We start from the raw sequence: 27529 nt of genomic DNA, 5'->3' as shown, positions 1-27529 counted from the left end.
TTATTTTGGGATCGAAATAGTGGCTTTGGATGCCTCAGGTCTATTCATAGGGTATGAAAAGACTGATCATCCATCCCTGTATAATCCTTTTGTTTATCCTGAAGTGCTATGGATTTGCTTTGAATACTTGATTTTTCTTTAGATTAAGTTAGTGCATGTAATGGAGAATGGATCATCAGGCCAGGTCATAGCAGCACTAGCTACATAAACACTGCATCCCAAATGGGATCACAAAGGATATGCTGTGAAATAAGGCAGTATGAGTTACAACACTGAGGTATTGAAGTAGTAGATAACACCAGGACACCCACAACAACACCATCTACAGCCACTAATACACAAACTATAAATGCTACAATGGGGCATTACCCATCTAAATGAAATGAGATCACATTTAGTCATCTAGAAAAATATGTCAAGTATAATATTAAATAGATGTTTACCATTGGAGATGGTATCATGTCACTATATTGTCAGTAATGACGGGGCTTATTAACTATCCTATATACAACTACACAAGGCACACCTTCAACTGCGGAACACACAGACATTTTATAACAGTTACAATAAGAAGGTGGAGCTTCACTTGTAATTGATTTAGAAATGAAGGTTAAAGGTAATATAGGCATAATAGGTGGGATTGCTCTTGGTAATTGTTACTGGCACTATAATGGAGATAAACTGCAGCTTTGCAAGATCCAAAAGAGGTAGGGTATTTTGCAAATATTATCTCATAGGTTTATGTCTCAATGGGGAGAGACAGCCTCGGTGTAGAACCATAAAGACCCAAATTGAAACTGAGGCTAGGAATTGGGAGTAGTCAGTATCAATGAAATCACTGTTGCAGTGATCCCAGGAGGTGCACCCACAATCCAAGAGTGGAATCAAAGAAGACACCAACCTTTTTCATCGATGAGAGGGCATATGAGAGCAACAAGAGCTCAGGATGAACTTCCATCCCATAGTGAGCATTATTTTTGTCCTTCAAAGAATTGTGTAGATAAGAGACCAGAAGGAAGCAGAGATACCCACCCTACCCCAAGACCTGAAAATGGACAGTCCAATAAGCATGGAAAAGAGGATACCAAAGGGTCAGGACCATCAAGGCCACCTTTTCAGAAGACTAAGGCCCTCATTACAACCCTGGCGGTAAAGTCCACTGACCGCCGTGCCGATGGCCATCAACATACCGTATTTGCAGCGGAAATCTGCTACGGGTATTGTGACCAACACTTACAAATCCTCCACAACATATACACCCACACAAGTCCGCCACACCAAAGGTCAGTCATAAATTGTCGGTACTAAAACCCATAACGTTACGCCAACATGAATACGCCCACACTATCACGACCCACGAATCAACGCAGCGGTCAATCAACCGCGGTAAACCATTGGCGGTACACACCGCTGCGCCCAAAATACACACACATTTACAAAACACTACCACATTGTACAATTCAAAATGCACACACCTGATACACATACACACACCACACCCACACACCCAATCCAATATAAAACACACACCCACATTACCCACAACCCCTTACAACGAAAACATTTGAAGAAGTAGAGAGAGAGAAAAGCAAAGACAACACCAGCATCCAGAGGCACAAAACACCATCACTCATTCACCATCAACGCACAAAACACCACACACCCCAAAGCATCACACCCACATCACATCAACCATCACCTCACACATCACTCACACCACATCATGGCACCTCAAAGACACCCCAGGTTTTCTGAGGAGGAGCTCAGGGTCATGGTGGAGGAAATCATCAGGGTAGAGCCACAGCTATTCGGATCACAGTGCAGCAGACATCCATTGCTAGGAAGACGGAGCTATGACGGAGAATTGTCGACAGGGTCAACGCAGTGGGACAGCATCCAAGAATGCGGGATGACATCAGGAAGAGGTGGAATGACCTACGGGGGAAGGTACGTTCTGTGGTATCCAGACAACAGATAGCCATACAGAGGACTGGGGGTGGACCCCACCTCCTCCCCCACAACTAACAACATGGGAGGAGCAAGTCTTGGCGATCATGCATCCTGAGGGCCTCGTAGGAGTAGCATGAGGACTGGACTCTGGTAAGGCAAATCTATACTACTATATCCTCCACCCTACCTGCATGCCGTCACTAATTCCTACCCCTACCCTCACACCCATCACTCCACCACCTCACATATACCCCACTATCACAACCCACACATCCCAATACCAAGCCCTGCATGTTACACCAATGCATGGACACCCATCACAGACCTGCATGGGCACCAATCACCAAAGCATGTCCAAGGGAGTGACTCACCCAGGGCACACAATCATCACTCATACAAGGGCCAAGGCGATATTGCAAGCACAGTAGTAGAGGGAAACACACCCATTGCACAAGATGGCACACACAGATACAATAACAATGCATTTTCACCCCAACAGGACCCCTACACAACATCACCAGACAGGGGGTGCCAGCCATATTCATACCCCCCCACAGAAGAGGTCCACAGTGACGGCAGCAGCTCTGCACGCCTGGATCTAGATGACCAGCCCGGCCCATCAGGGACCTCTGGACAGTCGGTTCCCCTGCCACTGTCCCAAGCCACCACAGAACCTCCCCCCTCAGGAAACACCACCACAGCACCCACCCAGCGGACCCATGCCACTGTCCCCAGGACACGTCAATCAGCAGTGTGTCCACCACTACAGGGATCCGAGGCAAACCCACAAACACAATCAGGGACCTAGGGTCAGTGTCAGCGGGCACACGGTTCAGGAGACAGAGGCACAGGATAACAGGGAAGCTGGGAGCCCTGCTGTGCGACAGGGGGAGGACAGGCCCAGGGAACCGACCCTCCATGAGGCACTCTCAAACATCATGGGAGCATACCACCATTCCCATGGGCACGGTACTGGCCAAGTTTCAGGAGACCCAGCGGCTGTAGGAGGGACAGTACCTGACTTGAAGTCCATTAACTCCACCCTGGTCACCATTGCAGGGGTGCTGGCAGACACGGCCAACACCAGGAGGGAGACAGTGGCATACCACCGGGCTAGTGGACAGGAGGTCCTGCCACAGGACCAACAGGCCACCAGCACCCCACCCCCTGCAGAAGGAGAACCACCCCGCAAATGGTCTCTGCGATCCAGGCAGAAGACAGAGAACATTGCCAAGACCCCCGCCAGGAAATAAGACTCTCCTGATTGTCACCCTTATGTCCCACTCTGTCACCCTGTCCACCTTGAACTGCCATTGCTCCAATTCCTATGCCCCCCTTGGACAATGCACCAGTGATACTAAGAGACTGGACTCTATCCTGGACATTCCTCCACCTTCCCCCCAGGCCCTTCCACATACCCCTATACACATTAATCCCTAAATAAACACCCTTGAATCACAAAACAATCTGGAGTCAGACTATACTTTCACAAATGTATAAATACAACTTCTTTGACAAATATCAATGTAAATGTTCATTTGCACATACCAATGTACAGTTGTTGGGCAGCAGTAAACATAGCAGAAGGCAGAATGAGGTACCCAGACTCTGTAAACTGTCAGGGTCCATAAACAGAGGTTAAGAGGCTGACTTATACAATGTCTTACAGTAGCCAGATATGAGATGAGCAGTGCCAGTCGCTTACCTGTGTCTCACTGGAAGTACTGCATGATGATATTGTTTTGGTTGTCAATATCTTCTTCCTCTGCCTCCTCTTCCTCACTGTCCACAGGCTCCACAGCTGCCACAATACCATCATCAGGCCCATCCGCCTGCAGAAAAGGCACCTGGCATCGCAAAGCCATGTTGTGCAACATGCAGCATTCCACGATTATTTGGCGCACCTTCTTCGGTGAGTGATTTAGGGAGCCACCTGTTAGATGGAGGCACCGGAATCTGGCCTTCAGGAGGCCCAAAGTCTGCTCAATAATACGCCTAGTTCGCTCATGTGCCTCATTGTACCTTTCCTCTCCCCTTGTCCTGGCATTCCTCACTGGGGTCAGTAGCCATGAGAGGCTGGGGTTACCAGAGTCACCTGCAAATGTCAAGGGAAATCTGTTAGACACACACTAACCCTTAGTGACTACCCCATACCCAGACACCTACTCATACTGTGTGGGGACATTGGGCTCACCTATTAGCCACACACGGTGCCTCTGTAGTTGGTCCATCACATAAGTGATGCTGCTATTCCTCAAAATGTAAGCGTCATGCACAGAGCCAGGATACTTGGCATTAACATGGGAGATGTACTGGTCCGCCAAACACACCATCTCCACATTCATAGAATGGTAGCTTTTTCGATTTCTGTACACCTGTTCATTTCTGAGGGGGGGGACAAATGGCACATGTGTCCCATCAATGGCACCAATTATGTTGGGGATATGCCCCAGGGCATAGAAGTCAGCTTTCACTGTGGCCAAATCCTCCATCCAGAGGAATACAATGTAGCTGCGCATGTGTTTCAGCAGGGCAGACAATACTCTGGTCAACACGTTGGAGAACATTGGCTGAGACATCCCTGATGCCATGGCCACTGTAGTTTGAAAGGAGCCACTTGGCAGGAAATGGAGCACTGACAGGACCTGCACTAGAGGGGTTATTCCTGTGGGGTGGTGGATAGCTGACATCAGGTCAGGCTCCAATTGGGCACACAGTTCTTGGATTGTTGTTGATGAAGTTTGTAGTTGATAATGGTGTGTCTATCTTCCATTGTCGACAGGTCCACCAGGGGTCTGTACACTGGAGGATGACGCCATCTCATCATCTGCCCCAGCGGATGTACCCTACGGAGGAGAATGGTGAGCAGAGGGTCATGTACCACATAGCTTGCACAAGTGTTTTTGCTGTAATGTGAGTAAATCCGTGTGTGGCGTTGTCACTCTGTACTTTTGCCCAAATGTGCTGTGACACAGTTAAGTGCCTTGCCATGTGCCACCCTGAAATGGTGGCTGCCTGACCTGTAAGGAGGGACAAGGGGAAATGAGGCAACTGTGCTGACGTTGTGCAGCGTTGCAGTAGGCGGTCGAAGACCGCCGCGCAATTCTGCATTGGTTATCATTGGGCCCTTTGGGTTCCAGGAGCCAATGACGATGTACGCCGGCGGTGACGGTACGCACCGCTGCGGACATGACTGCCATTTTCTATCTGTTCACTTACTTAATACCTGACCTTCAACAGGAGAGGACCTACACTGCAAGTGCTGCTGTGACCTGTGTCTGGAAGCAACAATGGCTCGAGTGTCTGGGGAAAGGGCCCCTGCCTTCACTTAGGAGGGGTTGGAGAGACTAGTGGATGGGGTCCTCCCCTAGTACACGCTACTCTACGGTCCTCCAGACAAACAGGTGGGTACACTCTGAGCATGATGCGTGGGCCATGAATGTATGGAGTGCTGTGGATGGAAGATACATGTGGGGGTGAGGGCTGAGGCCTGCATGTGAGGATGGTGAGTGTAGGTGTGTCAAGGCATGGGTGGGAACTGGTGGGCAATGAGTATGACGGTCCGGACGGGAGAGTAATTTCCTTTCATCCTGTACCTTTCCTCTAGGTCAGCACCTTCCAGAAGAAGGGTATTTGGCATGCCATTGCCAAGGAAGTGCGGACCCTGGGGGTCTATCATAGACGGAGCACCCACTGCTGCAAGAGATGGGAGGACGTGCGCCGCTGGAGCAGGAAGATGGCGGAGGCCCAGCTGGGGATGGCCTCCCAACGTGGAAGGGGGGCCCATTGCACCATGACCCCCCTGATGTTCCAGATCCTGGCGGTGGCATATCTGGATTTGGATGGGCGCTTGAGGGCCTCATAGCAGCCACCAGGGAGTGAGTACAGTCTCTTTCAGCTGACTCTGCGTGCTTTACGAGGTGTCTGAGTTGGGGATGTGGGCTGTGGGTTCCCCTAGGCCAGGGCGAACTTGGTAGTGTAGGTCCCTTATTAGGGAGGCTCTGAGGCACTCCAACCCCACCAGTGGTAGTGGGTACTGTGGGTTCCAGGTTTGCAGTAAATGGTGTTAGGCATAGTCCCCCATGAGCAGCTGATTTTCCTACTAACTGCTAGTGCATGGCCTAGTGCATAGGGCTAGTCCCTGTGTGTTTTGTCTGCCAACGGTAGTGGTGTTGTTGGCATTGACCATGTGTGTCCTCTATTTTTCCCCCACTCCTTGTTTTGTCACCCTGTCCTTGTGTGCATTAGCATCATCTGGCGGAGGAGCAGAGGCACCGGAGATGGAGGGAGCTGCATCCCACATGGCCCAGGAGGGTGAATCCACCAACGGTGAGGGCACCAGTGGGACGGAGGGCGAGGGGAGCTCCACAACGGGGACAGGAGAGGACACCAGCGACAGCAACTCCTCCTGTGATGGGAGCTCCCTTGCGGTGGCGGACACCTCTGGTACAGCCTCAAACCCCCCTACCAGCACCGCCCTCCCAGCAGCCCCTCAGTGTGTTTCCCGAGCCCGCTCACCCAGGAGGGTGGGCATCTCCTTCACCCCAGGCACCTCAGGCCCTGCCCCAGCCAGCCCTGCTGCCCTCAGTGAGGAGGCTATTGACCTCCTGAGTTCCCTCACTGTTGGGCAATCAACCATTTTGAATTCCATCCAGGGTGTCGAGAGACATTTGCAGCAAACAAATCCACGCCTGGAGGGCATTCATTCTGGCGTGGCGGCCCAACAGAGAGCATTTCAGGCTCTGGCCTCAGCACTCATGGCAGCCATTGTCGCTGTGTCCAGCCTCCCCCTCCAACTTCCACTATCCAGACCCACTCCCCTCTACCTCAGCCTATCCCAAGCACACCATCAGACCAGCATGCACACACATCAACACGCAAAAGTGGCTCGGGCAAAAATAAGCACCACACATCCCACAGGCATTCACAAAAGCACCATACCCATGCAGACACACCAACATCCACTGCCTCCACTGTGTCCCCCTCCTCCATGTCCTCCACTTCCCTCCCTGTCTCGTCTCCACTCACACCTGCATGCACTACATCCTCAGCCACTACCTCCATCACCAGCACGCCCATCACTACACACTGCTCACATGCAATCACTACCCCCACTACCATTCACACGTCCCCTGTGTCCTCTCCCAGTGTGTCTGTAAGCCCTCCTCCCAAAGTACACAAATGCAGGCACACACCCACTCAACAGCCATCCACCTCACAACAGCCTCCAACCCATGCACCTTCACCCAAACTCAGCAGACGTACACCTCTACAACCACTACCTCTTCCTCCACTCCCAAACCCCCTCCATCTTCCCATCCCAGTGTGTCCAAAAAAATGTACCTAACTAACCTGGAGCTCTTCCCTACACTTCCCCCCCCGTCCTTCTCCTATGGCCAGGATATCTAGATCCCAGCCCAGCTCCTCAGCCACCAAATCTGCATCCGCTGTGGTCCCTGCTACTCCAGTACGGTCAAAGGGGGCACCCGTCAGAGGTGTCAGTGTGCCACTGACGGAAAAGAAGGACCACCCTATTCTATCACCTGCAAAGGTCAAAAAGGGACCAGCTTCAAGCTGGAGACAGTCACACCACCCACCCAGAAAGGCCTTGCACAAACACAGAGTGGACAGTGCCAAGGTCCCTGCAGCAGCTGTCAAGATGTGGAAGGGCCACAAGCCAAAGGGCACATCACCTCTGGGCACAATGTCACCTGGGGAGGGGCTGGTGACCACCAAATCATCAGGGATGGCAGCCACATACAACCCAGTCACCACCGCTGCTCTCACCGCCACCTGCACTGCCACCTGCACCACCACCTGCACCGCCCCCTGCACTGCTGCTGCCACAACGTCAGTCTGCAGCATCCTCCTGAAGGATCAGCCACCGAGGTTGCCAGAGACGGTATGTTGTCTCCATCCACCCCAACAGTCACTTGCACCACGGCCTGCACTGGCAGCATCTCGACTGCAGCCACCGCTGCCTGCACCACCATCAGCACCGCCACGTGCACAGCCGATGCCACTCTGTCGGATGTCAGCCCCATCCCCAGTGTGCATCCGTCACAGTCTGCAAGAGACGTCCTGGACCCTGGACACACCACTTGAGACACCACCTCCAGCATTGACACGAACCAGCAATTTGCAGCCTAAGTCGCCGCAGAATAGAGTGTGGGTCTGCCTCCATGGAGTATCATGTTACCTGTTCCGGGTACATCACGTGGCTGAGACACCAAGGTGAGACAAAGTCAACTGCCACAACCCAGGTGCAGCATCACTGGGCACAAAGCCCCCTCTAGAACCTTGGCAGGATGAAGCACTCTGGATCCAAAGCCCCCTCCCCAGGACCAAGCAGTGGGCAAACCACCCACTAGATAGACTGTGGCTGTGCAGTCCCCAGGACCAAGCAGTGGGCAAACCACCCAATTGAGAGACTGTGGCTTTGCACTCCCCAGGACCAAGTAGTGGGCAGTGAACCCACTTGAGAGACTTGAGAGACTGGGGCTTTGCGGTCCCCAGGACCAGGCAGTGGGCATGGAGCCCATTCGAGGAGCAGTGGCATCATGCCATCCTCCGGCTGAGGTGCCCCCCTACCCTTCCCCCTGAGGTGCCTGTTTTTTTTTCGACCTGATGCCCCTGCAGGGTTCTCTCCGTTTTGAGGCAGGTGTCATGTGTGGGCTTCGCCCATGCTTTTTGGGAACACTGGTCCACGGACATTTCATGGGACAGTGTATGGCCTTGTATACTTGCTGTAAATATTTGTGTATACTGATTATTTACTGTTCTCTTGGGCTATCTGATTGTTCAAATATTACACTCATTAAACTCATTTTGTTTGGTCCTTGCGTTCTTCCAGGGGGTGAGAGGGTATATCTGTGATGTTATTGGATGTGTGTGTGTGTGTGTTGTTGTGGGTGGGGGGTGGTGGTGTTGCGTGTCGTGTGTGTGTCACTCTCTTTTCCCTCCTCCCCTCCCCTGTGTGCTAGGTGCAGTACTCACCGTCATCGTCGCCGCCGCCGCTTCCTTTCCACTTCATGGTGTATTAATAGATTCAGCAACATGGGTAGGATCTGCAATTCAGGCTCCATGGCGTCCTAGTTCTTCCTTGTGTGTTGAGAGGTGAGTGGTTTCCCTTCCCATTCCTGTTTCTGCCGTGCTTTTGATGGCGTTGGTACCGTCCCGCAAAAGTGATTGGTGCCTTGTAATAGTGTGAGCGGTACATTGTCTTCCACCTGTCTGTTGGTGGTGACCGTTATAGGAGGCTGGCCTGGCTTGTAGTGGGTACCAAGGGGTACTTACACTCTGTACCAGGTCCAGTTATCCCTTATTAGTGTAGAAGAGGTGTTTCTAGCAGCTTAGGCTGATAGAAGGTAGCTATAGCAGAGCAGCTTAGGCTGAACTAGGAGACATGCAAAGCTCCTACTATACCACTGGTGTCATATGCACAATATCATAAGAAAACACAATACACAGATATACTAAAAAGAAAGGTACTTTATTTTTATGACAATATGCCAAAAGTATCTCAGTGAGTACCCTCAGTATGAGGATGCCAAATATACACAAGATATATGTACACAATACCAAAAATATGCAGTAATAGCAAACGGAAGTAATGCAAGCAATGTAAAGTCACAGTAGATTGCAATAGGAGCACATAGGTATAGGGGCAACACAAACCATATACTCCAAAAGTGGAAAGCGAACCACGAATGGACCCCAAACCTATGTGAGCTTGTAGAGGGTCGCTGGGACTGTAAGAAAACAGTGAGGGTTAGAAAAATAGCCCACCCCAAGACCCTGAAAAGTAGGTGTAAAGTGCACCTATGACCCCCAGAGAGCACAGAAGTTGTGATAGGGGGTTTCTGCAAGGAAGACCAACACCAGCAAAACAACAACAGTGGATTTACGGACCTGAGTGCCTGTGGAACAAGGGGACCAAGTCCAAGAGTCGCAACAATGTCGAGAGTGGGCAGATGCTGCCACCGGATGGTAGAAGCTGTAGATTCTGCAAGAACGAAGATGGCTAGAAACTTCCCCTTTGGAGGATGGATGTCCCACGTCACGAAGAATCTTGCAGAGGTGTTCCCACGCAGAAAGACCACAAACAAGCCTTGCTAGCTGCAGGGGTCGCGGTTAGGGTTTTTGGATACTGCTGTGGCCCAGGAGGGACTAGGATGTCGCCACTTGGATGAGGAGACAGAGGGGGCACCCAGCAAGTCAGTGAGCCCTCACAGAAGCAGGCAGAACCCGCAGAAGTACCGGAACAGGCACTGGGAAGAGGAGTGAACTAGAGTCCACCCGAAGTCAGAAAAGGGAGTCCCACGACGCCGGAGGACAACTCAGAAGGTTATGCACTGCAGGTTAGAGTGTTGGGGACCCAGGCTTGGCTGTGCACGAAGGAAATCCTGGAAGAGTGCACAGGAGCCGGAGCAGCTGCAAATCACGCGATACCCAGCAATGCAGTCTAGCGTGGGGAGGCAAGGACTTACCTCCACCAAACTTGGACTGAAGAGTCACTGGACTGTGGGAGTCACTTGGACAGAGTTGCTGAGTACCAGGGACCACGCACGTCATGCTGAGAGGGGACCCAGAGGACCGGTGATGCAGTCTTTTGTTGCCTGCGGTTGCAGGGGGAAGATTCCGTCGTCCCACGGGAGATTTCTTCAGAGCTCCTGGTGCAGAAAGGAGGCAGGCTACCCCCAGAGCATGCACCACCAGGAAACAGTCGAGAAGGCGGTAGGATAAGCGATACAAGGTTTCAGTAGTCATCTTTGCTACTTTGTTGCGGTTTTGCAGGCGTCCTTAGCAGTCAGCAGTCGATCCTTTGGCAGAAGGTGAAGAGAGAAGTGCAGAGGAACTCTGGTGAGCTCTTGCATTCGGTATCTGAAGAATTCCCCAAAGCAGAGACCCTAAATAGCCAGAAAAGGAGGTTTGGCTACCTAGGAAGGAGGATAGGTTAGTAACACAGGTAAGAGCCTATCAGAAGGAGTCTCTGACGTCACCTGCTGGCCCTGGCTCCTCAGAGCAGTCCAGTGTGCCAGCACACCTCTGAATCCAAGATGGCAGAGGTCTGGGGCACCCTGGAGGAACTCTGGGCACCTCCCCTGGGAGGTGCAGGTCAGGGGAGTAGTCACTCCCCTTTCCTTTGTCCAGTTTCGTGCCAGAGCAGGGCTGGGGGATCCCTGAACCGGTTTAGACTGGCTTATGCAGAGATGGACACCATCTGTGCCCATCAAAGCATTTCCAGAGGCTGGGGGAGGCTACTCCTCCCCAGCCCTGACACCTTTTTCCAAAGGGAGAGGGTGTAACACCCTCTCTCTGAGGAAGTCCTTTGTTCTGCCTTCCTGGGCCAGGCCTGGCTGGACCCCAGGAGGGCAGAAAACTGTCTGAGGGGTTGGCAGCAGCTGCAGTGAAACCCCGGGAAAGGCAGTTTGGCAGAACCCGGGTCTGTGCTAGAGACTCAGGGGATCATGGAATTGTCTCCCGACAATTCCATGATCTTAGACATGTTACATGGCCATGTTCGGAGTTACCATTGTGACGCTATATATAGGTAGTGACCTATGTATAGTGCACGCGTGTAATGGTGTCCCTGCACTCACAAAGTCCGGGGAATTTGCCCTGAACAATGTGGGGGCACCTTGGCTAGTGCCAGGGTGCCCATACACTAAGTAACTTTGCACCCAACCTTCACCATGTGAAGGTTAGACATATAGGTGACTTATAAGTTACTTAAGTGCAGTGGTAAATGGCTGTGAAATAACGTGGACGTTATTTCACTCAGGCTGCAGTGGCAGGCCTGTGTAAGAATTGTCAGAGCTCCCTATGGGTGGCAAAAGAAATGCTGCAGCCCATAGGGATCTCCTGGAACCCCAATACGTCAGTACCATATACTAGGGAATTATAAGGGTGTTCCAGTATGCCAATGTGAATTGGTGAAATTGGTCACTAGCCTGTTAGTGACAATTTAGAAAGCAGAGAGAGCATAACCACTGAGGTTCTGGTTAGCAGAGTCTCAGCGAGACAGTTAGTCATCACACAGGGAACACATACAGGGCACACTTATGAGCACTGGGGCCCTGGCTGACAGGGTCCCAGTGACACATACACTAAAACAACATATATACAGTGAAATATGGGGGTAACATGCCAGGCAAGATGATACTTTCCTACAACCGTTGTGGTGTTTGTTGCTACCGCCGTGGTGGTCGGTGTGTTAAAGTGGCTGTCTGTGTGAGCGGTTCCCGCCATGGTCATGATTCAATTTGTTTTTACTGTCGGCTTGTTGGCGGTGTTACAGCCGCTTTATCACCGACCGCCAGGGTTGTAATGAGGGCCGTAATTCCTAAGAGAGATCAACCACAGGTTAAAAAGGCAATATCCAAAAAAATTCGGACTAAATGAAATGCAATATCAGGAAATCCTCACATATACCCCTTAATATTGAAAACTTGATTTGCTTGGTTTAAAAACCACAATTTGAAACAACATTGTAAAATCGGTGGTGTACAAAATGCACATTGTATTGAACTAATGATGCATGTGCCACACATGAAATACAAATACATAATAGACATAGCAAATTATTATTTTTATTCCCTCAGTGTACAGTCCCTTTATTAGGTTGTCCAATTTCTTACGCAATCATAGGAACCCAATTCAGCCTTGCAAGATTGTCATAAGGCTGTTTTTAGCAGGAACAGTTAAGTAACTGTAAGGTTATTGGAGTGTGGTTTCAAGTATTGACACCCTATTTATTTTAATGGAAGTGTTTGCCTGAACATTTGCAACATTTAGACAGCCCAATCTCAATATTCACTGAGGCAGGATACAAATTTAATTTCATGAAATCCAAAATATGCTTTTATAATTTAAACTTCCAAGGATATCAGTTATCCAGTAAATGTAAAGAGCCTACACTTGGGTTCTCAGGAAAACGTGGGAGTCTTTAGCCTCCTAAGTATCTTAAGAAACTATAAGCATTGATGTGATTATTGTACTTTGGTTGAAAGTAGCCCCTGTAATACGAGGGGAGAATAGTACTATTATATCAACAGTTCAATCCTACATGGAGAGAGAAAGAATGGAAGGAGAAACACACGAAAATCCTAACAGACTTGCAGAGAGAAATAATTGTAACTATACATTTGTGAACATGAGGCAATACATACAGTTTAGTGATTAGGATAGTTCCAGTTAATCGTAAGTTGCTTACCTTTTGAATCAATAAAAGACAGACAATACCAATTGCATTTAAGTGACACTGATTTTTCAGCAAAGGAGAGTTTTGTACCAGTAGGAAAATACTTGCTGAACTGCAAGCCTTTACACTTAAAGAACGACCCACCGCTGAGGATAGGAAATTGATACTGATAACATTTATACCTTCACTGGAAGCTGCTACTGAAGCAAGCTTTCTAAACAAGAAAGCACGGCATGCATATTGAGTATATTAGTATGTGAGTCAGGCTTGCTCAGATATGCAACTTCAGAATGACCTTACACTAAAAACAGAAATTCTTACAATGCCAACAGGCTATTCTAGAGATGTAGGGCCTGATTTAGAACTCAGTGGATAGGTTACTCTATCACAAAGGTAACAATTATCCCATATGCTGAAATCTAAATCCTATTATATCCTGTGGGACGTAGTTTTTGGCGAACACCTGTCACTGTTGTGATGGAATAACTTTGATGCTGAGATCTAAATCAGGCCCTTTGTCTGTAAGACTGTTGCATAAATATGATATTTTTTTATAATGTTGGATCAGCACAATTTGCAAGTGGCACAATTGTGATATGTGTAGCTTTGCATGAAAAAATTGAGGATTTAGGTTTGTAGGTAATGCCTCTACATATGGAGCCTTTAGGTAACTTAGGTAACTGAACAGTTCAGGAAGCAGATGTGAAAGCTTTCCTATATACCTTGCAAACAATTATTAGAGTTCAGTGTGAATTTAAAACTTTGGAAAACCCAGGCTTAGAATGACTTGAGGGGTAAAAAGATAAAACAGCTTTGGATTTGGATAACTTCCCTCCAAAAAAGTTTCAATTTGTGGGATGGCCAGTACACACTGGTGTACTAGAAAGAGGCAATTCTGAAATCAGACTGCAAAATCTGTCATGCGGATGCAGCTATGCACAGAAGCAACATTGTACCTGTTGCAAACTAAAATCAACTTGGACATACTGCCTGCGGCCTACATCAAGGCTTGTTTTTATCATACAATAAAAAGCCCCACCTTCTGGTTTCCCAGAGAAGTAAACTACTTCCTGGGACAAGACAAGCTCTCTACTGTTAGCATTCCAGGATAGTGGATTGTAGCATACCTTTCATAATTAAAGCCACTCTTGAGACTAAGTTGTGAAGGGTATACCACCAAAGGGGGGCTTATTATGGACTTATGATACTATATTCAGTCAAATCAATGGTATTGTAGCACATCTGATCTGCATTGAGAGAAGTAATCTGTGTTATTTGTGTACTGTTGTGCAAATATGATTAATACATAGAATTCAATAGGAAGATTGTCACTTATAATGGTTGAAGCTAGAGAAAAGGGCATCCAGGTACCCAGCACCATCACCTGATCCCAGAAAGTACCATTCTGCCATTCATGCTGCTTTACTTCTGAGCTGGCCAGATGAAGTGTGAGCACAACTGTAGCTCTAGCAGGCAGGTTTAATGGAATGAATAACATGCATCCTTAGGGCATCAGGTTTCATCATAGCTGCCTGAAATATTCCTTCCTTCCTGTTTTACCCAAAATGCTGTTGTCTTGTGCTATGAGGCTTGTCCAGACACAAACATAACCAATAAGTGTTATTCCTTCTCACTGTCTAATTCCCAGTGTCTAGACTTATTATTTTCAAAGAGTCCATTTATGAAATCCCATCACTACCACATAAGGCCACATAGGGGGTCATTACAACCCTGGCGGTACAAGACCGCCAGGGCTGTAATGACGGAAGCACCGCCAATAGGCTGGCGGTGCTTCCCAGGGCATTACGACCGCAGCGGAAGCACTGCGGTCGCACCGCCGGGCCGGCGGTTTTTCCGCCACAATGGCCCCACCGGTAGTAATCCGCCAGGGCAGCGCTGCTAGCAGCGCTGCCCAGGGGATTACGAGTCCCCCTACCGCCAGCCTTTTCCTGGTGGTTTGAACCGCCAGGAAAAGGCTGGCGGTACGGGGAGTCGTGGGGCACCCTAGGTTTCTGGCCGCCGGCCCAGCGGGGATCTCCAAATGACCGCGGCGGGAGTGCGGCTGCATTGGCGGCCACCCAGCAGTCCGATCTTGGCAGGCGGCTTCAGCCGCCCGCCAAAGTCGTAATGAGGGCCATAGTGTTTCTAGGCCACTGGTTTTCCTATTTTATTTAAAACCTCAATAATTTAGACAGTCCAAATATTCTGATACACATTTTTCTTTACAATAAATTGTAAAAATGTGTGGGAAACACACCAGAAACATGTATTTACATCTTCCTCAACGTAGTGCTAAAAATATTGGGCCTCATTATGACTGCGGTGGTCTTTTCCCAAGACCGCTGCAGCTGCTGGAAGACCACCAGTGCTGGTGGTATTATGACTGCCACCGGATATCAGCACTGCCGACGGTTGGATATCATGCTGCATTCACTGTGGTGGTCGACGGCGCTTAGGCGGTTCCACTGCCGACACTGCCATACTAGAAAAAGACCACCCACAGAATTACAGCCAGTAATTCTCTGTGGCGGTCTTTTTCTGCCGTGGCAGTGCAAGTGGCGGGAGCGCCTGGTCCCATCCCCTCAAAGAGGAGTACCTCATCGGACAAGGTAAGTGTCGTCCGCAAGGGGAGTGGGTTCTGGGGGTGTAAATGGGTGTGTGTGAGTGTGTGTCTATGTGTAAATGTGGGGATGCATGTGTGTATGCATGTGGACGGGGTGGGGGTCTGTCCATAGGTGAATGTATAAGGCGTAAGGCAGCGTGAGTGAGTGCGTGCAGGTGCATGTATGTGTATATGGTGTGTGTGTGTGTGCGTGTGGTCAGGTGCGATTGGGGGTGGGGGCCGCGGTGGGGGGGTGGTTCTGTGAAGATGAGTGGGGGGTGGGGATTGTGTATGTATGTATGTAGTTAAAGGGAGGAGGTGGGGGATGGAGAGTGTATGCGTGCATGTGTGATGTGAATGGGTATGTATGTGTGTCTATGGGGTGAATGTTGTGAGTGTCTATGTGTGATAGTGTGTGTGAGTGCATTTGTGCGGAGGTGTTTGGGGGTTATTCCGGTGACACGAATGCAAGTTCCTGTCATCGGGATACCTTTCTGCCACATTTTCATGCCGTGAGACCGACAGGAAAATGCTGGCGGTGCCCCTAGTCAGAATAACGTCAGCGGTTATCTGACTCCCACCGGGCTGCAGGTGGAAACCTCCAGCCCTGTGGGCCACGGTAAAGCGGCAGGACGGGCAGGGACGCAGCAGTTTGACAGTGGCCAAACCACCACGTTCGTAATATGGTGGTCTGCACTACTGGTCTTGCAGCAGTGAAACGGCCGTAGCGGCCCTGGCGGTCCATCATAATGAGGGCCATTATCTGCATGCACACATGCCTCAGTCATCCCACCAGGCATTTTTAGACTCTCTGCACATGACAAGCCTGCTGCATTGCCCATTGGGATTCAGAAAAAAATCCACAGAATGAAGGAGTCACTTGAGATGGCAAGATTTCCTGTATCAACACACTATGGGCCTCATTATGACATTGGCGGCAAATGCCGCCTACCGCCATGGCGATGGCCACCAACATACCATCGATGTGGCTACCAACCATCCATGGATTTATGACGGGAGCCAGAATTCCACCAGAAGGCTGGTGGAATTCAGTGACAGTCATGGTGGTGGACGGTGGTAAGGTGGCATGCCTCCATGCAGCAGCGTCACGCCAGCAAAACACTGCATACCGTATCATGTTCCATGATATGGCCTGGCGGTGTTTTGCTGGCGGATGCTGCTTCTGCCAGCAGCGCCACGTCCCGTCTCCTGCCGGAGGACCCCCTGCGAGCATGTAAATCGTGTTTTTCGACAGGAGAGGGGGTGGGGGGTGTTGTGTGCGTGTGTGGGGGTATGTGTGACTGTGTTTGAATGCGTTCATGCATGTGTAATGTGTGTGTGCATGAGTGCGTGTGTGGGTACGTGTATGTTGTGTCCTGTGATTGCGTGTGTGCCTGGATGTATGTTCGTGAGTGTTGCTGTGAGTGTGTATGAATCTATGCCTGCGATGGGTGAATGTGTGTATGCGTGTGTGTATGGGTGTGTATGTATGTGCGTGTATGTGTGTATATGTGGGGGGTGGGAGAGGAAGGGGGAGGGTGTAGGCGGACTCTGGGGAGGGGGACACCCCTATCAGTGCCAGAGAAGGAATTCCTGGCACTGATATTGCCTACCGTCATGGCTTCCGTGGCGGTACCTAAACCACGGAAACCATGGCGGTGGGCGGGGTCAAAATGCCATGGCCAGCCTAGTGATGGTCGCTGGGCTGGAGACAGTGGTCTCCAGCCCGGTGGTCGTTACCACCATGGCGGTTGGTGTGTTAACTTGGCGGTTTGGCTTTGGCCAAACCGCCAATGTCATAATAGTGGAGGTATTTATCGCCAGACTGTGGCCGGTAATACCTCCAATATTACACCGACCGTCGGGGTCGTAATGACCCCCTATGCGTGTATCCATTGTTCAATTCAACCTGAAACTCACTTGAAATTTTATTATGAATACCTCTCTCAGTGCAAGAGATCTGTGTTGAAAACAAGCTCTGCAGTCTCCAATTATTGGCTCTGATCATTCTTCCTTCTTTTCTGATATTTCTATGTGCTTTTATTTCGTACGTTCAGGCAAAGAGGGGAAGTATGCCGGTAATTTCCAGTTTCTAAAATTAAGAACCCTGCCTTGTAGTGAGAAAACCTATATTTCAGTTGTCTGCCTGTAATAAACACATGATTCCACACTTCTGTTTGTAGCATTAAGACCCCATTCCATGTTGGAAGGTATGACATGTAGAGTGGTAAAACTGCACACCTAATATCTCCAGCCCTGGACATTGCACTGGAAAAAACCTGGCAAACTGTGTGGGTAGGGCACGACCCGGAATTGAGCAATTACGGGAGGAATTGGGCTCGCACTCCTGATTCCTGAGTTTATTTCCCATTTTATTAGGGATTATGTGGTAAACCTGCTTTCCAGAATTACCAGCCTTCTGGTATCGATACCATCAGATGCAAAATTACTGACGTGGTTTCCCTGCATCTCCACAAATGAAGGCTTATGTATGAAATACGTTGACCCAACTGATTGAAATGTGACAGTGTATGTAGTGTGTGGCACACTGCCTACATCCTTTGTGAAAGTAAAAGTGTCCTAAAGCTATTTCGCTGTTTTAGGTCTTCAATAGGGAGAATTATTTTGCTCTGTATAAATAAAGAAGTACTTGGAGGTAAGAGGTATTTAAATAAACAAGCAATACTTGAAGAAAAATTATAAAGTGGGTATTTTATTTTACCATTACTACTGAATTTGAAATGCCGCTAGTTAGTCTTCCCTTTTCTGTTTCTGGGAAATCTAAAACAAAATGTACAAAAACATTATTTCGCCTAGGGTAAAAGAAACTTCATTATCACTTTGGGTGGGCCCTCCTGGCATCTTTCATTGTGTCTACCACTGATGCTAGAGACAGCCTAACTAATTTGTGTTAAGGGATTACTCCCACATAATCATTTGCTGTAATCAATCCCAAGCGAAGTTAAAATCACAGATGTCCCAATGGAAATTAAAATCCCTTTTCGCAACCGTGTTTTCTAACCAGGGAACAAACTCTGCTTGGGCTGAAATATGGTTCTTTAGACATCTATAGCCTTATTTGTTAATAGCTAGCAAGTCTGCTGCCTACATATTTTTCAAAGGCCTCCCAGGTGACTGCTTTGAGTTTCTGAAGGAACTGCTAAAGCAACAGCGCAATGAAAAATGATTCACAAGAAAAGGGAATAATGCATCAGAACGCTTTCTTGCCAAGAAAGTACTAAATGCGACAGTCATTTTGCAATTTAACCAGATAATTTTTTTAAAAAAACATGAGTGAATGCAAATTCATGACAACCGGGGACATTTTAAATACCGAAGACCAGACTTTGCAGTAAAAATTGTAAATTATATTTTAAATGTTTGTTACCTAAATACTTTTCTGCGTTTTCATTGACAGTTGACATATTTATCACTTTCTGAGTACTGGTACAGGAAATGTGTAGACTCCTCACTGGCTTTTCACATAAGGTTTTGAACTATGTTCATCTTCTTTTGCATCTGTTTTTGATACCAACATGATATACCTTTAGGAAAAAAGGAGGCTGGAAATACACCACTATTTTTGTGTTAGGTATAGCATTGTTTTATTAGCTAATACACACTGCTTTGATTCCTTCAAACTTCTGAAATACCTTAGACAGTTATTGTATTTGTGTTTCACTTTTCTGTCTGCTGTGGTTCACATCTCCACCACTGCCATTCGTTCGACTTTGATATCTTCTTCCTGCTTTCTAAAGCACAGCAGTGGAATTGTCCCTTATGTTGCTTCAAGTTTCTACTGGCAAAGGGGATGTTTCAGAGCACGTCTTAGCATTTCACATATGTATCTCTTGTGAATTCAGAAGAACAGAGGATTGTACAGATTCCCTTCTTGGGTAAGAAATGTTGCAGTTGCTTACTGCTTCATATTTTCTTACATTTCTTTTTAAACTGTGTACTCGGTCACAAGCATGGTGGACGGTTCACCATCGGATTACAACGGCATTATTGCTAATGTAATATAGTGGATGGGATATCCCTCACGTTTTGATCGAGTATCTCATCCACCAAACACTAGAAAAGGCTCTTTGTTTTCCTTTAAAAACTTCATCCCCAGGAATTTTCTATAACCTACTTTAAAATGTGTAGATTAAAATCAGTTAAACATTTGAGAAAGATCAAGTGTCAGTAGGGGTCTACAGTGCTTAATTCATATTTTTTTTAATTCTAGCTAGTCACCAAATCCATGCAATACAACTTCAACAGTCATGAAAGGATTTGGTTTTCTACCTTTAGTTAAATGTGAGGTCGCACGATATAGGGCATTTATGACAGCAAATGTCTCCTTTCCGATCAGCCCTTACATGAAATAAGCAATGCCCCATGTCAACCCTACAGGGTGATGTTGGATTTGCTGTAAAAAGAAATGGAAAGTATCAATGTTTTGAGGTAGTTCGTGGGAGAGGAGAACCTTGAGCTATCCAGAGCTTCTATGCCATTTTCATCAATGTCGCACATAGAGAGCTTCTATCGTCTACATCAGATTATAAATCTGGTACCTCACTGCTATGATGGTCTGTGCAGAACTACTTGTCTGCTTTGACTGAAAGCAAACAGATCCACTGCGGGTGGGGGAATGACAGCAAGGAAGGTATTGAGGGCTGGTTATGGATGGCAGGTAAGATATTTATTTTTCACATTTGGGTTTAGGAGAGTGCATATTGTGTACGCTTTGTCATTACTCCTCTTCCCCTCTGTAGCAGTTGAAAGCAGGACTGGATGATTTTGAGCGCCATAGATAACATAAAGTTATAGATAGGTAAAAAGTGAATTACAGGGATGATTTTCTCCTCTCAGTTCTGAGTGACATCATCGACAACTAAAGGTTTGCTCTTGTTTTCTATATGATGTCACTTAGAAACCCTGGGTGAAAAGCAACCCCATAATTTACTTTGTGATTGTAATTATATTTATTTAGTGCTTACTACCCCTGACAATATGTCAAAGCAACTTACTTTGGAACTCAAAACGATTAGCAGTGGATTAGTATAGGGAAATATAAGCATATTATTAGTTTCAGTATAGGGAAATTTGAGTTAATTTGAGCAGGGACAATGTGAGTGTGTTAGTTGGATTGAGTAGAATAATGGAGGGATAGAAGAGGGAAGAATCCAGAAAGTGTTAATTGGAAGATAATAGTAGTAGGTTGAGCTTTGGGAGAGATGGAGAGGTGAAGAGTCTGTAGAAAGGGCGTAAGGAGATCATACTAGTAAAATAATGTTCGGGATGAGTCAAAGGAGAGATACAGGAGGGAAACATCAAGTAGGGGTATTTGGGAGATCGTAGTAGTAAACTGAGGTTTGAGGTGAGGCAGGAGGGATAGAGGCGGGAACAGTCTAGGAAAGATTATTTTGAAGCTAATAGTAGTAGAATGAGATTTGGGAAGAATCAGAAAGCAGAGATAGACGACAGTTTGAGAGAGATTTAGGGTGAGACAGAGCAGTGCATTAAAGAGAGTTATTTTTTTCTCTTGTACAGTAGGGCTAAAGAAATAAATATATAAATGCAGGATTATATGGTGAGGGAATATTTGTATAAGGAAGATAATACATTGAGATTTAAAGTTGTATTGTATAAATACAGTCTTTTAAGTGTTGGGGTATTTGTAGGTAATTTATGTGTATACTTTTTATACCATTAACTTTTCCTCAGTATTTCACTAGTAAAATGCTTGTAGATAAATAGCAAATATAATATTTATCTATTGTGATAAATAAAACAGACTCATAAGCATCTAAGAAAAACAACTCACATATATATATATATATACACACACACACACACACACACACATACATATATGTGTGTATATGTGTGTGTGTGTGTGTGTGTGTATATATATATATACATATATATATATATGGAGTACATTGCTGTTTGAATATGGTGGTTATGTGGGAAAGAGCCAACACTTGAGTAGTCTTCTGAAGATAAGACAGTTATCCATGAATCGTATATTTGGGGGTAAATAATTCCATAGTTTCGCCACTTGGACAGAGAAAGATGTACCACCTATTGTCTTTTTCTTGCATGGTGGGGTTTTGAAGCAAAGTGCCAATCTTGAGCATAGGCTTGTTTGTTGAACGTATTTTGTGATGTTATTCCTGATAAAAAGTGGTCCTGTTCCATGTATTGCTTTGTGGGTGATACAAAGCACCTGAAGATGGATCCTCTGGCAACTGGTAACCAATGTAGGGCCCTCAAGACAGGGTGTTGTGAAATTATGGCTTTACATGTAGGAGTAGACTGGCAGCAGTGTTCTGGATCCACTGTAGTCTTTTCATAGTTGATAGAAATGATCCATGGTGGAGGCCATTGGCGTAATTCAGTTTAGACAGTACAAGAGAGGTAGTAGCCTGGGTCTTGTGTGGAAATCCCGGGTGGGGGAAGATGCATCACAGAGTTTACATGGTGATGAAGCTTGATCTTGCTAATTTGTCCACTAGGGCATTCATTGTTAACTTAAAGTCCATGGTAATTCCTTAGATACTTTAAAAGGTGGTCCCAGATCATCAGGCCAGGCGCCGAGTGGGTTGTCATTTTTCTAATCACCACATGTGAGTATTTCCGTTTTGGAAGCATTCAGTTTGAGATGACTCCATGTCATCCACTTGTCAATGGCTCTGAGGCAACTGAAGATTTGTGAGTTTTCATTGTCTTTGGGGCATTACAGTTTAAGGAGTATTTGTGTGTCATCTGAATAACTATAGCATGTGAGCTGAAATTCATTGATCAATGCCAGTAATGACTTCATGTTTATCTTGAAAAGCATGGGTGAGATGTTTGAACCTTGAGGGACCCCTGCTTTTGTGAAGTATGGTTTAAATGTGAAAGGGGGAGTATGGATAACATTTGTTCTGTTTTGAAGGTAGGATGTGATCCAGTCGAGAGCGGTCCCCTCTATGCCAGCTTTGTAGAGTCTTTGTATTAGGTTGTTATAACAACTGTGTCAAAGGCAGCTGAGAGGTCGATGAAAAGCAGTGCAGCAACTCCAAGGCTGTATTTTTGAGTTCATCCCAGATGGCAAAGAGGGTCCAAGTTTGTTTTCTTTAATAATGGGAGTGTGTATGCCTTTTTTTAGGTCTTCTGGAAAGATTCCTGTAGTTAAAGATTTATTGGAGATTCTTCTGACCAGTGTGGCAGTAGAGGTAGATCAATGAATGTTTTTGAAATTGTGTGGTAGACAGGGGTCAGATGAGCAGTTGAAAGGCCTCCTTGCTTTGACCAGATCCATAAGTTCACTTTGTGATATGTGTTTGAAGGAATGCAGAGGCTGGGTTGGTCTAGTGCTGGAGGCTATACTTAGAAATGGGTTGGTGCTGGTGTCTTTCCTTTGTTTTAAGTAGGAGTCCAATGTGTTTGTTTTGGCTGAGTAATGATTTGGCAGTTTGTGATTTTTTGAGTAATGGGATGCCTTCCTTCTGTGAATTCAGGTTCACATAATTCAATGAGAATTGAAAAAAAAGTCTTTATTTACAGATTTAACATTTTGAATTGTGTCTGAATAGAACCTTTTTTTTTAGCTTCTTTGATTGCTGATATTCTGTTAAGTTTGCATAGATGAATTTTGTCTTCAATGGTGTTTGTTTTGAACAAGGTTCATTGCAGCTTTCTGATTTGCTGTTTTATCTTTTTTAGTTCTGTAGTTCTCCAAGGTGCTTGTTTTCTTTTGTCCTGTTTTGTTGTTCTGAGTGGTATTAGGGTATTGAAAGCTAACTGTAGCCGCTCAAAGGGCTAGATGTACAAAGCTATCCCCCAGTCCATAACGGTTTGACTTGCTATTTCAGGCCATCAAGAAATGCAAAATGGGATTTTCAGATGTACAAAGACCTTTAGGGAGTTGCAAATTGTGATCTCCACCCAGTAGAAATTGAAATTTATGATCCTGCCATGAGTATCATTTTAGCTTGAATGACTCTATTCTAAGTCCAGGAATTTACTGCTTGGATGGAGCAACAAGGGAGTGAAAAAACGTGCTAACCACAGTGGTTATGAAATAAAAGAATTTCAGGCTGCTCTGGGTAGGTTCTCTGAGAGCAGGTCAGTGCAGTGCTGGAAAGAAAGGAGTAAAGCTTCTGTGGAGGAGGGAAGACACAGAGGTTGGTGGCATGGGTAGCAGGAGGCCACATATTTATTTATTTATGTATTCATTTATTTATTTATTTGAATTTGGCACATGAAGGGGAAGGTGTTTTATGAATGTATGGCTCCCCCATTTCTCCTCTGCTTCTGTGTAGGAGTTGAAAGCAGGGATAGATGTTTCTAGGGGTATACATTACATAAAGTTATAGGTTGTAAAACTGAATTATGGTGGGGGTCACCTTGGTGTCTGAATGATATCACAGACTGCTTGATTTTTCTCAGCTGTTAAATGTCATTCATAAGTGAAACCCCTTTTTGAAAAAACATCCTTGTAATTCACTGTCACCAATCTAAAACTGCAACCGTGGGCAGTGTCGGACTGGGAAAACAAAGCAGCCCTAAGGCCCCATCAGGGTGCATAGCGAGCAAACCAGACCACTACAATAAGTTTTGGGGGCAACCCCCCACAAGAAACGTTTAGAAAAATGCATAGTAAGTAATGATCTTAGAGTGCGTCAGGATACGGTAATCTTTATTGGGGTTCTTCAATGATTCTCCCACCATCACCCTCTAACCGAGCCTTTCATCTTTCTATAGCCCCACTCTCACATGTATTTCATTTGTTTTATAGCATCTCTCTTACCAGTCAAGGCCAGACTAGCCATACTGAGCCTCAGGCATTTCCCCAAGAGCCTGGAATTTTAGGGGGGGTGGTGTTATTAGGGGATTAGTTGTGTTGCAATGTAGCAGTTTTAAAAGCACTGCAACAATAGAAGTGCCAGGAGAACTCTAGTGATAAATGTACCTGCTGGAGAGAAATCAGAGTTTTGTCTACTGGCAGTTTTGGCTCATCTAAGGTAGCGCAGAAATGTAATATGCCTGCTGCAAAGACTCTGTACAGTGCAGATCACAGAACAGCATTTTATATGCCGTGATTAGTGGGATACTGCTTTTTTCACAGAGATCTGTTTGTTACTGTGCATTTCATAAGCTACAATCATAATCTAGCACAGTGAGCTATGAACTGCTGTCAGAGTTTCATGCAAACTGCATGGCACAGGTTAGAAAGTTATATTTTTTCCCAGTCTTTGACTAACTTACTTTTGCTAGAAAGGGTTAGTTTGTGTTGAAGTAAATTGTTATTATTAAAGTCAACCCTAACTACTGTGTTACATTCTGCATCCTGGTTTTATGCTTCCCCGGACCACGCACTCTTAAAAAATGCCTACCAGTATGGATGGATGACATGTGAATCTTAAACTTTGTAGCTTTGCCTTATGCAACATTTTCTATACACTGATTTACCTATGTATGATTCATTGTCTGTTTGTGTGCGTGTGTGATGTAAAGTACTACAATACCCTACCCTAGTAACAGAGGAAGTATAAAACAAATTAAATACATGTGACAGATGGGCTATGGAGAGATGAGAAGCACTGTTAGAGAGTGATGGTGAATGAATCATTAAGGAGTTCCAATACAGATTGCAGTAATATTGGTGCACTGTAAGGTCATCATTTAATGTGCTTTAAAATTTTAAAAATGAATACAATAGAATATATAATAATGTGTCAGAGATTGCTCTGTTTTTGCCATTCTATCCCAAATTTTAGGGGGGGGAGAACCCCCGCACCCTATTGTAGTGGTCTGGCTTGCTCACTATGCACCCTTTTGGGGCTGGTATGACAAAATGTGCCAGGGCTGCTTTGGGTTGCCAGTCCGGCCGTGTTACCAGTGGAGGGTTTTGGAGCACATTTTATCACACCCATACAGAGACATTGAATCATGCATGTGTAATTAGTGTATGGAAAATGTTGACAAAACAGACTACAGGGTGTAGAATTCATATGTCATCCACACTGGTAAATATTTTTTAAGAGTGCTTGATCTGGGAAAGCATAAATTCAGGATTCAGAATGTAACACAGTGTTTAGGGTTGACTTTACTAATAACCATTTAACCAAAAGAACCCTTTTTTAGCAAAATTAGGATAATCAAAGACTGGAAAAAAAAAAAAACCTGTACCATGTAGTTTGCATGCAGCTCTTAGATGGCAGTTCATAGCTCACTGTGCTACATTATGATTGTAATTAATTAATTGCACGGTAACAAAAGGAGCTCTGTAACAAAAGCAGTATGCAACTGTGTTATGCTGAGCAAACACTGTTCTATGGTGTACATAGCACACATTCTTTGCAGCAGGCATATTATCCCTCTGTGCTACCTTAGATGAGTCAAAACTGGCACTATACAAAACATCAATCTCTTTCCATCAGGCACATTAAACACCAGATTCCTTTGGCACATTTATTGTTGAATATACAAAGTACTATGCAGTGCCTTTAAAACTGCTGCACTCCTACAAGACCAGCCCCTAGTAACAAGAGTGGCCCCCTACCCTTCCAGCCTCCTGGAGAAGCACCCAATGCCCAATACGGGCAGTCTGGCCTTGACAGTGGGTAATACCACTGTTGCTACGTCAAAAAGAAGTTCCAAGTTACTCTGGCAGGCATCTCTGTGAGCCTATCAGGGCAGCCTGGAAAGCAGGGAGCACAACTTCTGGAGCAGAGGAAAGAGAAGGCGCTGACAGTGGTGGGGATAGGTGAAATTAGACCACATATTGTTTTTAATTAGGGATGTGGAGGCCATTTTCTGTTGGGATCCCTATTACTCCTTTTCCCCTGAATAACAGTCAGTTGAAAGGCGGGAAGATGATTCTTGGGGCCATACATAACAAAAAATTATGGATGGGTATAAAATGAATTACAGGGATGTTTTTTGCCTGGGGTCCTGAGTGACATTATAGACAGCTCGAGATTCACTCTTCTTGTCCATTTTATGTCACTCACACCCCTCTGTGAAAAATGTCTATATAATTCACTGTTACTCATCTATAATTCTATATATTTTAGTTTGGATTTTATATTGGACAGACTTAGAATCTTAGTAAAAACACTCTCAATCTTCCAGTGTCACATCCTAATAATTTGCAAATCTTGCATGCACTTACACATTTTTAGTCAGGCACACACATAACTGTGGCCCATTCTGCCCTTGAACCACATCAGGCTCCTATTCACTTAGGCACTTAGCATTAATAAGTCTAAAGTCTGAAACATCATGTTCGATATGGGTTTTGATAAAACTATTTTTGCATTTGTGCACGATACGCACTCTGACCTCACAACCATTGTTCGCTAGGGGCCCTTAGGGAAATGCACTATTAATTTTACTTTGAGCGGGGGCATTAGACAAGGTTGCATTTTATCTCCTTTTTTTTGTTTACATTATACATTAATAGTTTTGACAAAGTGTGAGTGAGGATGGGCAGGATTTGCCATTGTGGGAGGTGGGCCTGTACTGCACTACTTTACGATGATGATGTAATTTTGATTTCAAATACTGCATTAGGTCTGCAGAGTCTTTTGGAAAATTGTGTTGACTTTATGGCTAAGCTTGATCTCAGCACTAATTACGTTAAGTCCAACATTATTGTTATTGGGCCCAAGAACACCAAGACCAGAACACACCTAATTGATGGCAACAAGTTTGACAGGGTTAAGACTTTTCCCTATTTAGGGATACTTTTTGATTCCTCTCTCAGCTGGACACCTCTGGTTAGCGCTCTATGG

The sequence above is a fragment of the Pleurodeles waltl genome, chromosome 2_1 (genome assembly GCF_031143425.1).
Source record: "Pleurodeles waltl isolate 20211129_DDA chromosome 2_1, aPleWal1.hap1.20221129, whole genome shotgun sequence".
Lineage (NCBI taxonomy): Eukaryota > Metazoa > Chordata > Amphibia > Caudata > Salamandridae > Pleurodeles > Pleurodeles waltl.
This window is presented reverse-complemented; position numbering follows the sequence as displayed.